Below are 16,101 nucleotides of genomic sequence, written 5' to 3'. Positions count from 1 at the left end.
TTGGGGAAAAGAGTATATTGGTTGAGAGCTATGCTAAGCAGAACACACCAGAAGAGTAGCCTAACTTTATTATATCACCATAAGGAATTGGAACATTCAAAAGACCATTTTTTTAAAATGTAGGGAACTTAGAAAAAGCAATGAAATTGGAGTTACAGGACCTGGATTCAAATACTGGTTCTATCTCTTACTACCTATATGACCCTGGGGTAATTAAGTCTCTTAATATTTCTGGGTCTTTTCTTCATTCAAAAAATAAGGCAGTTTGACTCAATGAACTGTAAGATCCTATCCAGCTCTGAATCTATGATCTATGTCACTATGTCTCTACTATATTCCATGACTCTTTCTTCTAAGAAAGTTATAGTTTTTTCCCTTTTTATTTTATCCAACTTAATTGTAATTGAGAAAGGAAAAAAGAATAGGAATTAGGGATGAGTTTGGATTTCTTTTTTCTCAAGCAGCCCTAGATGACCTCTGTCCAGCAGGTCAGGGAAGTTGCCAGAATGGCAAACCTCTACTCAGAGCAACTAGAAACTTTTGGTCCAGTGTCTAGGGACTAATGAAATCTTATATGCCATTAAGGATTAGGCTGAAACGAAGCTCAATATCTGCTGCTTCTACCATACTCCACCTGTGGAGAAGTGTATTACCTCAAATAAACAAATGTCCCCCACCCCTCAGGGAAACCTAATTCTTATTTCTTAATGCCAAACATTCCTATTTCATTAGATCCATTCATATTCTCATTCTTACCCTATTCTCTGTACCAATGAAATTTTCAAGCCATCTAATGTTCATGGTAATTCATCACGGCTGTCCAACATCTGTAGTAGACTACACTGAGTTACTGTTAGTGGTAGTCTGGTTGCTCCTCAGTGTATGTTAGGGATCATTACATGTTCAAGAGAATAACCATTCCTTTCCTACCCCAAACTCCTTAGCAACTGTAATTGGTCCTAAATCTAGTGACAATCACAATGAGAAGCTCCCTGGCAATCACCAAACTGATAATAATTACTTAGTTCTAGATTTTGATTTGTTGGACAAGAATAAGGACTGGACCTGTGATTTCATTGGTGTAGTTCCCAGGGAGGAACTCTTTCTATCAATGAAGGTCAATACCTTCTCTCTGCAACTTACCAAGGTATAAGGCCACAGGTCAAATACGGGGTTACTGGAAGCAAAATCAAATTGCTAAACATTTAATAAAAGCAATAAAGCATAGATAATGTTTATATGTGGTTTTCTAAGCCCCGATGTGATGCACAGGGATCCTTACGTATCATTTAGAAGTCCACATCTCAATTTGAGTTCAGCACCATTGGCCCAGAGAGCATTGAGAAGTTATAAGCAACTTGCCCTGAGTATAAAGCCAATATGCATAAGAGCCAGGAAATGGACCCGGATATTCCTGGCTAAGAGGCCAGATATCTATCCATCACGCCTCATTGACTCTTTTGTTGGATATCTTTTCTGTAACTGCCAATTGCCAGCAGCAGGGTTCATGTCTCTACTATGTACAAACAAATTCTTGTTTTAACCTTTCTTAGATACATACTCAGCAGCCTCAAGAATTTTATTCCTTTGCTATTTCCTGATTGTTTCATCTCTGGTCACCCTCCTACACCCAGATATCAGTCTACATGTCTTGGTCAGGTGTGTGCTTACTATCTTTCCTATATCAAATATTATTTTTTAAAAAACCCTTAAAATTAAATTGGTTCTTTTCCTCAAATGTTACTATCTAAATGTACCTAAAGTCTTCTTCTTCCTTGACTTTTACTTTTAACTTTTCATTTCATGACGACAGGTTCAAAGTACATTGGGGAATATTTGGTATGACCTCTGTCACTTCAGAAGTGCTAATGTGCCTTACTGGTGTTAATTAAAGCCCAACTTCTTGTATTCTGGCAAGTCATTATTCAATCAATGGCCAGTATAAGGTGACACACTCTATCTGCAATCCGTCTGGATTTGACAAGGTGTTGTAAGGATTTCCTTTGCAGTTCAAAACCCCTGGCACCGCCATTAAACCTTCGGAGTCAGAGTTGGGAAGCCTGGCTGCTTCTTCAGGGACAGGGGGGAAATACATCTGTTGTTGTTTTGTTTTCTAACTCACTTTGTGGGAGCTTGTTACCAGTATAATTGTATTTAAAATGTAGCAGCAGGGGAAAAAAGTTAAATGTTTTGAGTGGGAGGCTGTCTAAAACATTTGCTACCCACACCTGCATAAAAAGAAAAAAAATCAATCTCAATGAATTCTTTGCAACAGAAGTAATTTACTTTTCCCTTTTTTGGGGGGGGGGAGTGGGTGGAAGAAGCAAATGTACATTTCTAAGTAACTACTAAAAATAAACGTGGTTAAATTGGGAAGAGATAAAGACAGAAGTATCAAAGAAAGCTATAAGTAGGAGAGAAAAACTTTTAATACCAGGTTAGCTGGAATTTTGCACAATGAAAAATGCATTTATGATAAATATGTCTTTTCAATTAATTTCTGAGATAAATTTCTTTTCAGAAGATATTAAGTACTTTTTCTAGGCAAACATATATAGATAATGGCCCTCACTGAACATACACTGGTAGGTAAATTTGAATTTTTCAAATGCTGTATCTGTTCATAGCAGAAAATCTATGTAAATATATGATTAAAAGTTATCAAAAAGTAAATATTCAAGTCTATGACCATATGTTTTTGAGAAATGCTTCTCGTAACAAGCTAATTGCATAACACTCAAAAGGCATTACTGTTTTTTAATAATTCTGTCTTCAAATTTTGCAGCATGTCGGAAAAATCAGAATTCATGTAAAATGTGGTATAGGTACCAAGTCCAAGTTGAATACACTACACTAAAGTGAGAAAGCCAAATAGAAAGCCTTATCTGTGTCCAAGAAAATTAATTGTTTTCCCAATTAGTCATTAGTAAGATGAAGAAAAATACAATTAGCAATGTTTAAATACTAATGGAGAAGTACATAAATTAGGCTTTGACCACTTAACAAGCATCAACTACTGAATGAAAATTCGGCTATCTATTTATATCCCTAGCAGCTGACCTTAGTGACAGGCACTTAATAGGTATTTTTAAAATGCTTGTTGACTGATTAATGTATGAAGCCTCTACTCTGTGCAGAACATTAGAGTAGGTATATCGCAGATGCGAATATAATTAATACATGAACCAATGAACTCAAACAACTTAAAATCAACGTTAAGATATATATATGCACGCGCGCACACACGCACGCATGCACGCGCACACACACACACACACACACACATACATATATGTATATAGTTTAAATGTGACCATAATACATGGGAGGCTAAAATGGTGGTCTATGTAGTGGTTGCTTGGAATGACATCACTGAAGACACTGAAGACTAAAGCACACAAATGGAGGATAGCAGAGAGGCAGAATGGGACAATTAACTGATAAACAGAAGAAATGCATATAGGTAGGAAGTGAATAATATTCAAGACTGACATTTCCAGCCTTGTTTTACATATTTTGGCCAAAATGCATAGATAAAAGAGACCCTCTAGAAAGTAGTTAGAAGACTTTAATTCTAATGCTGGCTCCTAGTATCAACTCTTGGGTCACTTTAGACAAGTCACTGAATCCCTTCATGCCTCAGTCTCCTAATCTCTAAAACAGAACACCAAATCTCCTCACTTCAGAAAGCTACTTCAAGGACAAAATGTGAAAATTCTTTGAATGATTTATAAAAACACCACATGAGTCATAAGTAGTATTATCAATTTTGTGGTTATTATATATATTCAGGGTAAAAAAGGAGCTTGAAAGGTATTGGTACTCATGTGTAGCATCTCAAATCTACAAGTAAGAAATTAATAAAATAACAAAATCTACGGAAGAGGGTCATGGGTACATAGTGAAATGAGAGAATCATGGTGCTAATAAATTACACTGCAAGCCTCCTGACTACAGATTTTCTTTCATCTATGTCATCTAATATTACTGTTGTTCAGTTGTCTTAAGTCATGTCCGACTCTTCATGATCCCATTTGGGGTTTTCCTGGCAAAGATACTGAAGTAGTTTGCCATTTCCTTCTCCAGCTCATTTTACAGATGAGGAAATTGAGGCAAATTGGGTTAAGTGACTTGCCCAGGGTCTGAGGACAAATTTACACTCAGGTCCTTGTGACTCCGGCACTCTATCCACTCCATCGCCTGCCATCTAATATAGCTTGCTGATCATCCTATCTTAGAAGATCTTTGGGAGCTTTAATTTCTAGCTTTCGCATTCATGGCAGACCCTAAACAGCCTTGTTTTTCAGATGCTCCCAATATGTTTTCTATGGACCTTTCCCATCCCCCAGATGTACCCATAAGGTGCCCTTTACCTCAACCGCACACAATGTAATACCTAACCGGAGTTCTATTTTACAAATTATCAACCTCTCCCTCCCCCAAAAAATTCTCTTGCATTTCCTCAGCCTGTTTAATCTCAGTAAAATAACAAAAAACAGCAGTGTAAAGTGCTTTACACTAGTGTGTGAATGACTAATCTTATCTTATCTTACCATTTATATTTGCATTTCTTAAAAAAGGGAGCCCAACCTCAAAAGAAACCTTAATTGAATTTCTGGCATTGATTTTTGAGTAAAGGAGGGGGACTCTTCCGGGGTACCCCTTCAATCACATGCTTCATCTAATAGTCTGTTCCAATGTCTAATCACCCTTCCAGTCAAGAAGACCTTTCTTGCATCTATCTGAATTTTCATTTACTACAATTGCCTCTATTTCCAGTAAGTGGATCAGTGTCCTAGTAATAATGACACCTTCCACATTTAAACACTATTATTAAGTCACCCTTCAGTTTTCTCAGAATAAATCCAATCCATTTAATCATTTGATTTCCTTTCCTTTGAATGACTTTTGTTGGGCAGGCCAAAATCAGGGCTTCTTTTTCCTTCTAATTTCTAGTCAGACATCTGTGTTGTAATCATAGGAAGTCCCAAGTCAATTTAGCAAAAGACATTACTCCAGGGCTCTGAAACGGTCTAAAAACTGTGTGAAGAAGAAGAGATCAAAGACCATACAGGTATTCAGAAAATATTAAAAGGATCATGATAAAGACTGTAACAGGAATTTACAGAAAGACATAGATAAGAATCCTGCGGGATGAGGAATTGTGGAGGGCTTACATTCTGCACCATAAAAGGTAAGACCCACATTGATACATCCACTGCCATGTCTAAGTTTTAACTTTGAAATACTATAGAGCAATATGTATAGAATGGGACCAGTATTGGAACAACCATAAAATATGTCCTAAACATGAAAAAAGACCTTACCCTTAGCCCAACGTTTGTGGACCCATCTTGGTTCCACACTGTAAACCACTTACTAGACATTTCCACCTAGATTTCCCATAAAAATCTCAAACTCAACAGAACTCATAATCGAATCCCAAACCCACTCTTCTTCTGAACTTCTCCACCACTAAGGGCATCACCATCCTCTCAGTCACCCAGGTTCAAAATCTTAATCTTGACTATTCAATCTTACTCTCTCTGTACTTTGAATCAGTTGTCAAAATCTTATCATTTCAATCTTCTCAAAATCTATTTCAAATAATCCTTCCTCTCCACTCACATATTCATCACTAGTTCTGGTCCAGACCTTTCATCAGGACTATTACAAAAGCCATCTATTTGTAGCACAGTATCTGTTTAATACATGCTTTTTTCCCCATTAATTTCATCCATTTAGTTGGTTACCCTACCCAAAGCTTCTCTCAACTCCAGTATATGTTTTACAAAGTTGCTCATAATAATTATCCTAAGATGCAGGTCTGATCATGCTCCCTGTTCAAACAAACTCCAGTGGACCCCCATTGTCTTTAGTAGCAAATATTAAAAAAAATTATTTCACAATCTGGCCCCTTCCTACTTTTCCTGTCTGCTTAGTTTTTACTATCCATTACCATCCTCCTTACACTCTGCAATCCAGCCTGCTGATTGTTCCACATGGGACACATTATGTGTCCTCTCTGTGCTTGTACACTGGCTGTATTCCATACCTGAATGAACTTCTTGCTTACCTCCGCTTCTTGGAACCCCTGGAATCCTTCAAGATTCAACTCAAGTGCCACCTTCCACATGAGGCCTTTCCTGATGCGTTAGCTGGCTACTAGTGCCCCCTCTCTCACAACCATATTATATTCATTTTGTATGTATTGTATATACATTTATGGAATATGCATGGTTGTTTCAACTATTAGAATATAAGCTTCCTAAGGGTAGAGACTGTTTCACAGTGCCTGGCATGGGGCTTATCAAATGCTTGTTGATTGATTGGTGCTTTTTAGTTTCTCATGAAAATGTGCCAAAAAATATATTTCTAAGACTTTCCAGTTCATTATAATGCATATTTTTTAATACTTTTGATTCCATAAATTGAAAGGGCCTGCCAGGTAAATAAAGTAAACCTTCAGAAAAGAAACTAATTCCCTATATGGATGCTTGGTGAGTACTGTAGAAGAAATGAGTTTTTGAAATAGACAGGATTCCTATTTTAATAATCATAAAAAAGAATCCAAAAGTTTGTAATGAAAATTAATAGAAGAATTGTTTAAACTAAGAGAAAGGGAATAAGAGTGGATTCCTTATAGGACTGATTTAATTCCCTAGTTCCATTTAGTTGGAAAGACAAGGAGAAAGAAAAGATAAAACAACACATTTAAAACTGACAATGGGCAGTACTTCTATGCAATTTATAATTACTCTGTGAAACTATGTACCAGTAGAATTTATTGAGAAAAATAGTTCAACGCTATTTTACAAGGGTTAGACATTATAAGAAAAAGTAGTTTTGCATTTGAAAAGTGCATTTGAAGCTAAAGAAAATATTGTAGGAGCTATTAATCACCAAGATTTGGGCCCTGAGTAAGAGTCATGAAAACATTATACGAGTATCCAGGTGAATTGTGGGTGTTTTATAACTTCCCAATGCTTTGCTTAGGCCACTATTAATGAAAAGGACACAATGTAAAAGATGGAGACATGGCATGCCCCTCTATCTGCTCTCTCTTCAATTTCATAGCATGTTTCAGTCACTCCTCAAACAAAACTCTACTTTGATACCTTCCTCCCGCCTCGCCCACTACTTCTGAAGAGATGAGGCTATTAATTTTCTGAGGCAGTTGGTTAGGTGGTACAGTGGATTGAGTTCTGATCTTGGAATCAGGAAAACATATCTGACTACGTAGTACTAGTAATCTTGCCTTAGACACTTTTTAGTGATGTGACCCCAGGCAGATCAGTTAACCTTTCTCAGCCTTACTTTGCTGATCTGTAAAATGGGGATGAAAATAGCACCAACTAAACAAGATAACATATGTAAAGTGCTTTGTAAACCTTAGAGCAGTATATAAACGCTAGCTATTATTATTATTATTACTACCTACATGTGACATAATATATTGTCTCTTTAAACATGCATGTGACTATTAATTTGGCTAGTACTAAATATAATAGGAAGATTACCTTATAATTTCTACCTATCAAATAGGTACAGATACACACACACACACACACACACACACACACATACTTTTCCTTTCTAATTTCTAAACATCTTCTTAATGAAGAAAAATATGAATTATATAACTGTATCAGATATTCATTTATGTATGACATAAATTAAGTTTATTCTGACTTGTTTACCAATTACTTTTTAAATCCCTAAATCTCATATTTGTAAAGATTACAAAACCAGATCAGTAAGCTTAGACATGTTATTTTAACATAACTAAAAGCAATGAAAAAAATGCATTTCTGGAAAATAGTGCAAAGCTATTAGCTTTACCCCCTCCCTAGCTTTCTCAATCAGATTATCATATTGTTCTTAGAGTGATAGAACATTATTTCCTCTATCACCGAGGTGCTATAATATATATCAACTAGCATAGCCTTTTATGGTGAAATAATAGCATCACTATGATTAAAGGTCTGTCGGCACTTCCATTATATGCTGTTTTTAGGAATTTTATAACCTGAACATTTGAATTTGCTTCAGGCATAAACTTAACTTACAAGTCCTCAGATGCAAAATTGTTGAGCTTTTTTTCTGTTATGTAAAAATATTAAGATGTATTTTAAAATGCTCATGATCAAATAAAATAGGTCCCCTCCCCCACACATACTCTTTTGAATAGCCTTCCAAATTAAAGGCTGATTTAATTCTATTTAGAAGCTTTATAGATTACTTATAGCAATCCTATTTCAATCAATTAGAGAACGAATCAGAATAGGTTGAGGAATTTTTTCAAACTTCTCTCACAGAAATCCATGGTAACAAGAGTCCTATTTGGAGACTGCAGAAAGCAGGATGGCAAAAATAAAAATTATCTCAAAGATAATCGAAGTCTATGATTTAGTTTTTTCTTAAATTTAGCATTATAACACAGACGTTTGAAAGTTTAATACTCTACATAAAGTGGAATATCAAAGTAGAAGGAAGCCCTTACTAGACTTTCTCACAAATCAAAGTTGATGGTGATGATGGTTAAGGAGGAGGGCCTCACCAAGATCAGGAAAGTGGCACAGACCTGAGGACCAAGTATCATGATCTTAGAACCTTGAAGGAACCTTAGACATCATCTAGTCCCAAAATTTCTCCCTTAACAGGCACTTAAAGGTCAGTAATGGAGAATGACCTCAATTGCCCAAGAGGAGAAGGCAGCAGGTGCTTTAAGTTCTTGCCAGGAATCCCTGCCTTGACAGGCCTAAGCTCTTTAAGCCTAGGAAAGGCTACCTCAGATGGCAAAGGGAGACCTGAGTTACCTAAGGTAAGATTCAAGTTTCTGTCAGAGCAGAAGGGTTCCTGGAAGCTATCCCCAGAGCGATCCTCTCAGCCATACTGGCTACTCCATTCTTAATTTCTGCCTGATGACCAAACCTCTAGCCTGCCTACATACTAATTCTACCTTTGATCCCCATGAACAGTCAGTTAACAAACATTTATTAAGCACCTACTATGTACCAGGCATTAGGGATACAAAGAAAGGCAAAAAGTAGTCTCTGACCTCAAGGAGTTCAAAATCTAACAAGGGAGACAATGTCCAAACAAATACCTACAAACAACTTTGTTCTGGATAAATAAGGAATAGTTAACAGAGGGGAGGCCTCTAGAATTAAGAGAGATTGAGAAAGGCTTTCTGTAGAAGGTGAGATTTTTCTAAGATTTGAAGGAAGCCAGGAGAAGCCAGGAAGTAGGCCTTTAGTCTATCTGTCATGTCCACTACTCTTTCTTGGCCATTTAACCAAGTCCTGAGCCTCATTCCCAACTGAAGCATTAGTCTGTCTCAGCCTCAATCTGCCTCTTTAGGCTAAACCCAACCTGGGTGACAGACCACCTCAATCTCAGTTTGCCTGTCTGCTGCCCTAATCACCTACTGACCTAAATTGCCACTGCCTGCATTGAACAGAGCATATCCCTATTTAACTGGCATGAATATTTGAAATAAGACAATAGGAACAGGAGATATGTCATTTTTTTCTGACATAGAAAACACTCATCCTTTTAAATGAAGCACAATCCTACATATACTTAAGCTGTTTTCAGATAAATTTTTTTTAAAATACTTATTTACCAAAGGGAATGAAAACCAGGAAAACTCTTAAGAGCCTCTGTATTTTAAGCTTTTTATTCTGTTTCCAATCTTGATCTGACAAATCTGATTTTCCTCCATCGTTCTTGACCTTGGAGTAGGGCTATGTGCCTCATCTTACTTCCATTTTATTAGGTTTATTTCTCCCAGATTGCTGTTTCTGTTCTCTACATCAGCCTGATAAACAGGTCTCTCTATCAATAGCTCCCTTTTCTTGACCATTTGCATGGTGTTTTGATTGTGATTGTATTCTCACTCACAGAGCTCCAGGGTAATATATTTTATATTACATTTACAATATAATTATAAATTACAATAATTTACACTAGTGACTATATCACGTTTCAAAAGCCCAGTATGTTTGGGACAAGTCATAGTCATAGGATCAGTAGCTAGAAGGAAACTTGGAGATCACCTGGTCTAATTAACTTAATCTACAGATGGGGAAAGGAAAGGCTAGAAAATTTAAATGATGTGTCCAAGGTCACACAGAGCTAGGAATGGAAACTAAGTTCTCTTAACTGCAAATTTGTGGTTTATTTAGACTTCCAATAAACAACTGATGATGACAAAAATGGAAGAATGAAAGAGAACTTGTCAGATAATTTCAAGTTGGTCTCTAGCTAAGCAATTCAAGAAAAATGGATACTTAACCTATCTAGATATCTAAAGTCTTAGCACCATCACGTGGACTTTGCAAAAGAGTGAATTTTTTCCTCTTGAGTTAGTGTGGAAACATTGTTACAACTTCAGTTTATGGTCTTTAGAGTTGGCATAAAGAGCCTTGTTTTGGGTTAGGTGGCAGAAGTAGTTATTGAAGAACCAAAGCCCTCTCTTGTAAAACGGGAGGTGTTAGTCCTTATGTCCTGGCCAAAATCCAACTTAGGTAATTATATTCTGCTTACCTCACTCCCCCTAGCAATTTTTCAAGTGAATCTGTATTCTTCACTTCCTACCCTAACCTGCTGTGTAGTGTTGCTATAAGCTGTTAAACAGCTGCCATGTTTCACTACACAATGGTGACTGTGCTTCACTGTATAATTTGTAACCATTTGCAATGTGCTTTGGAATCTTTCAACATGAAAGGTGTTACCTAAAATACAAGATATTATCATAATTTTAAAGACACTCAGTGCTACTGCTTCTTATTTTGGCTAAATTTCACAGTTAGAAAATACTTTATTTCATGAAGAACTATAAAAGATAGTCCTAAAACTTGCTACCGACACTGTACGAAAGGGTATTTAAAGAGAGCAAACTATTTATCAGCTACATGAATATTCTGACAAAGAAAGGAGTAGTAAAGGAAGAACAAATGTTTAAGACATTTTTTTATTTGAAAATACATCTGCATTCATCAGATGGTAAAAATTCTCAATGTCACCCCAGAAAAACAGCAGAGAAAAATGGAAAGTTCAATAGATGGAAAATGGAAGAATGCCAACTATCCTGGTGAAAAAAGATCAAGTAGATATACCCCTTAAAAGCATCTCCCATCTTGGTAATCATGACCAGCAAGAGAATTTGTACACAGGCACTATCATGGGATAATGTCCTTTCCCATAATTAAAAAAATATGCATTTCCTACAACAAAACCAGACATAAATCTTGTAAACATCCTTCAATACAACCAGATATATATATATACATATATATATATATTTTTTATTTACTTTGGGAAGGTCCATTGTCACATGGTTTCTATGTTGTCATCAGAGGCAGGCATCTGGATCCTTCGTCATTAAGTATTTCAAGTAGGGTTAATAGATATTCAACAGCACCATTTAATGATGATGATAATAATAATAATAATAGTGGTTTTTAAAATTTGCACAATGCTTTACATAGATCATATCCTGATCATCACAACAGTCCTGTGGGGTGGATACTATTTTACACATGGAAAAGCTGAGGCTGAGAGAGCTTATAAGAGGTGCTCAGGATTAGTTAGTAAATGTCTGAGGTAGGTTTTGAACTCACGTCTTTCTGATTTCAGGTCCAGTACTCCTGTCACTTACAACACAGTACTCCTTAGCAATGGCTACAGGACCATACCCCAAAAGAAGTCATATTTTTTGGAAATAAAATTGTTAGTAACTCTGGGCCAGTGCAGAGCAAGAGGTGCATTTCATATATCCAATACCAGACATCTTTAATTTTCTAACTCTTACTACCATCAGATACATCAATTCACAGTAATGGAAAGGGCAGATGTTTGTGTATGGAGAATTTTTTTAAAATTATAGTTAGCTCCTAATTAGCCACATGTGTGAAATATTTAGTAGGTTAACTGGCAAACTGAGTAATCCTCTGTTATCCATCATCCATGTCACCTCAAATGCTACTATAAACTCCTTTTTTACTCTCTCCAATAGAATGTAACCTTCTTGCAGACGAAGGATGTTTCAATTTTTTTCTTTGTGCAGCTACTAGTCTGTCATAGTGCCTGAAATATAATGGATATAAAAATGTTTCTTGAATTTAGTTTAAAATTAATGGGATACAAAAGACAGAAACACCTGTACAGCTACTGCGGAATTATAGTTCCGCCTAGTGCTGAGGTCCTTTCCAATGAGTGAAAAAAACTCAGGGTTTATCAGGAGTCAAGATAGCATGCTAATGCCCCTCTTATTTGGCTATCAGATGTTCAATACCCTCAGAAATCCAAAATCCACAAGAATATGAAAAATCTTGCCCCAAAGAGTAAAAATGAAAATTGCTCATAAGAGCCAAAGGTTCAAAGATTACATGATGAAATTCTGAATGCTTGGCTCAGCAATGAGAAGAAAAGAAGTACTCTCAGTGCATAATGTTTATTACAAGCTAAAACAGAAAGGCTAATTAAAAATTGAGAAATACAGAAAAAACAAAAAAGGAGGAAGACATAAGAAAAATATAAACAGAAAGAAGAAGGAAGACAGGAAGGACAGTAGAAAGCAGACAGCAGAAAAGATGCTAGAAATTGTAAGTGGAAACAGGGGGAGTGAGAACCATGATTATTGATGCAGTAAGAAGTGATGATAGAGAATAGTGGTGTACACAAGGACTGAGACAGAAGAACTGTCAAACCATCACACAGTGATATGGGAGCCACCCATAAAAGGGAAGCTAAGACCTACGTACCCTATCAGCCTCAGTACAGTATATACTTTTCCACAGTAACTCACTGCCCACTACTAGAGTGAGCACCATACACATATGGACCGAGATTCACATCTTGGAACGCTCTCAGTGATACCTCTGGGTTGGAAAACCAGAATTTGGTTCATTTCTGACTCTCATCTAGGTACTGTTAGTTTCCTAATAAGCAAGAGGGGCTAACCTGGCGTGGAATACACACACACACACACACACACACACACACACACACACAATGATAGAGAAAGTGGTATGAAAGACTAGAGATAAGCAAGAAAATTTTCTGTCATGTTCCTCAAGCACTTGTATGGCCACTCCAGAATTCTAGTTCCATTGTAACATTGAGGCCCCTTTAAAGGAGTGGAAAAAAACAACTTGGGGTTTATAGGGAGTCAAGTAAACCATGACTGGTGATACATACTTTCTTTCCCTTGGATCTATATAAATCACTTTAAAATGACAGCACCATACTGGGGTTGAGTGCCCCCTTCTTCCCAAAAGAGTGGAAAAAGTTTGGGGCATAAGAGAGTGTATTCCCTTTCACTGGACCTATAGTCCACTTGACTCAGACTACCAGCAAAGGACAGGGGGGTGGAGAAAGAGAGAGGCAGAGGAAGAAGGCGGGGGAGGCAGGGAGAGAGAGAGACAGAGAGAGAGAGAGAGAGGAAGAGAAGAAAAGAGAAGAAAAGAGAAGAGAAGAGAAGAGAAGAGAAGAGAAGAGAAGAGAAGAGAAGAGAAGAGAAGAGAAGAGAAGAGAAGAGAAGAGAAGAGAAGAGAAACAAATGGAGAGGAGGGCAAAGAACAGTGCTGGAATACACCCACAGTTAAATGCTAGCTTGTAAAAGTAGGTGAAAAATCAGTATTTGTTTGGAGTCTACCATAAGCACCAGCAATATTATTAATACTTTTCACACTTGATAAGATTTTATAATTTCCCTTTAATTTGACCATCTGTTCTCTTGTTTTGACAGTAGTAAATAGTAAAGTTCAAATGGCTATGTATATATTTTCCATAAACCATAGTAGAGAGAAAAGTTAGTTAACATCTGTATTTCAACCCGGCATCAGGGAGAGGGTGACAAAACTCCTGGTCAGTAGTTCTTCATGTTTGCAAAGAAAAGTCCAAAGGCCTCAGAGCTGTTGGGGCCTTTGTCCTAACTCCGTTATTTTACAGATGAGGAACCTAAGGTCCACAGAGTTCAAATGATTTTTCTAAGAGTACACAGCTTTCAAGTAGGAAAGCTGAAATTCTAGCCAGGTCCTCTCCCTCAAAATCTATCTACCCACAAAACCATGCTGCCTCTTAAAAGAATAAGGACCAATACTTAAGATCAGAGAGCAGAGAACATTCTGTGTAACATCAATCCAGACAAAAGGCCTAAACACCTGGCCAGGGACACCATGTTTCCACACGACCACCACCCTGCTTCAGGTTCTAATCACTGTACACAGGGAATACTGTCATAACCTCTTATTTTCCTTATCTATAGTCTTTCCCTCTTCTGACCCATTAGGGAAAGTACCACTAAATCATTCTTTTTAAAACAGTTTTAATGTCATTTTTTGCTCAAAAACTATCAATAGCTCCCCATGGCTAAGATAAAAAAAGTTGAAACGACTTAGAGCTTGACATTCATGGCCATCTATAATCTGACTCTCCACATACCAAACTATAGGGGAGTTTTTTCATCACTTCCGTCCAAAAATAGATAACTCTCGACCTACTGGTTTACTTACTTTCCCATAAACTTGCTTCCCTATTTTGGTACAAGCTTTCATCTATCCTTTAAAATCCTATTCATATTTTAGAATGTCACTAAAATTCCATCTCCTTAAGCACTTGAACTGACCTCTCTGTCTTCGGAACTTCACATGGAGCACTTGGAAACTGAGGATGGTGAGGAATCAAATGGAAAAAAAAAAAGGCTAGGATACAAACTTCAGTTATCTCATGCATTTACTTAATGTAATTATTTATTCAGTAATTCACAAGATGTAGCCATTTTAAGTAGAGTGATATTATATAGTTATATTATAGAGGAGCTCACAGTGACCTTTGCAATCAAGTCAATGCTATTAGTAGTTTGAGATCTCATTGGGTGTATTCTAAAGTCCATTAATAAGCATGCAATCTGCTTTATTTGCATAGGACACAAGATTTTCCTAAACCTCTTAGTTATAGAAGGATCACAGTTTTAGCCTGTGCAAAGGCTCACCAGTGGGTATGCAGCCTCCTTAAGGAAATTTAGTTCTGCAATTCCAAAGAACCCATGATGAAAAATGCTACCTACAACCAGAGAGGAAATGATAAACTCTGAATGCAGATTAAAGCATACTTTACTTTTCTTGGGTGTGTGTGTGTGTGTGTGTGTGTGTGTGTGTGTGTGTGTGTGAGAGAGAGAGAGAGATTTCTTTTGCAATGTGGCTAATATAGAAACACATTTTGTATCCTTCACATGTACAGGGTGTCCCTAAAGTCTGGACACATAGGCAACTGATGGCAATGTGGACTTATTGCGTCGAATTCATGTGAATCTTGTAAAGCGCATCAAACTTTGCATCACAAATGATGGAAATCATATTGAAGATGTTATTTGTTAATACTCCAATTAAATAAAAATTTCTTTCATTTCATTTTTTGAAAATATGCAGTTTTGCTTATGTGTCCAGACTTTAGGAACACCCTGTATAATCGATATCATGTTGCTTGCCATCTCTGTGGATGGAAGAGGGGCCAGAAGGAAGAAGAGCAAAAATTTGGAACTCAAACTTTTCAAAAATGAATGTTAAATACAATTGGGAAATATTTAATGCAATAAGTAAAAAATGTGTACACACACACACACATTTAGTCCTGCCTATACATTGAAAATTTCCCCCAAAAAGTATTAAGAAGAGAAAATGACAAAACCTTTCAGATATATTATGTTTCTTATCTCACACATATGCATTCATATAGCTTTAGAGCTCACGTAAAACTGGATTGTACTGTAGAGAGCAGAAAAATATTAAAGTGATATAAATTTAATCATTTAACATAGTAGAAACTTTTCATCTAAGTTCCCTATGAATGAATGATACTCAATATTTATCTTCACATAAAGAAAATCACGACTAGATTTTCACTATAAAGTCATCACTTTCTGTGAATAAAATGATAAAGGGAAATATTAAATAATAATAATTAATATTGAGGCATGAAGAATTTTGACACTAACAAGTGAGCTGAATTAGAAATATCCTATATACATAATTACCTGGCAGGAAATGATTATAAGTTGAGATACATTAGGCAATAGCTGAAAACTTTTCTTCA

General features: G+C 36.5%; 1 protein-coding gene across 4 annotated transcripts in view; it reads right to left on the bottom strand.

Moving 5' to 3' along the window:
* The window catches only part of GTDC1 (glycosyltransferase like domain containing 1), a 351,898-nt gene that overhangs the window by 197,116 nt on the left and 138,681 nt on the right, over positions 1 to 16,101 (bottom strand). The window lies entirely within an intron of this gene.

Source organism: Trichosurus vulpecula, chromosome 2, assembly GCF_011100635.1.
Source record: "Trichosurus vulpecula isolate mTriVul1 chromosome 2, mTriVul1.pri, whole genome shotgun sequence".
In the NCBI taxonomy this organism is placed as follows: domain Eukaryota; kingdom Metazoa; phylum Chordata; class Mammalia; order Diprotodontia; family Phalangeridae; genus Trichosurus; species Trichosurus vulpecula.
This window is presented reverse-complemented; position numbering and strand designations above follow the sequence as displayed.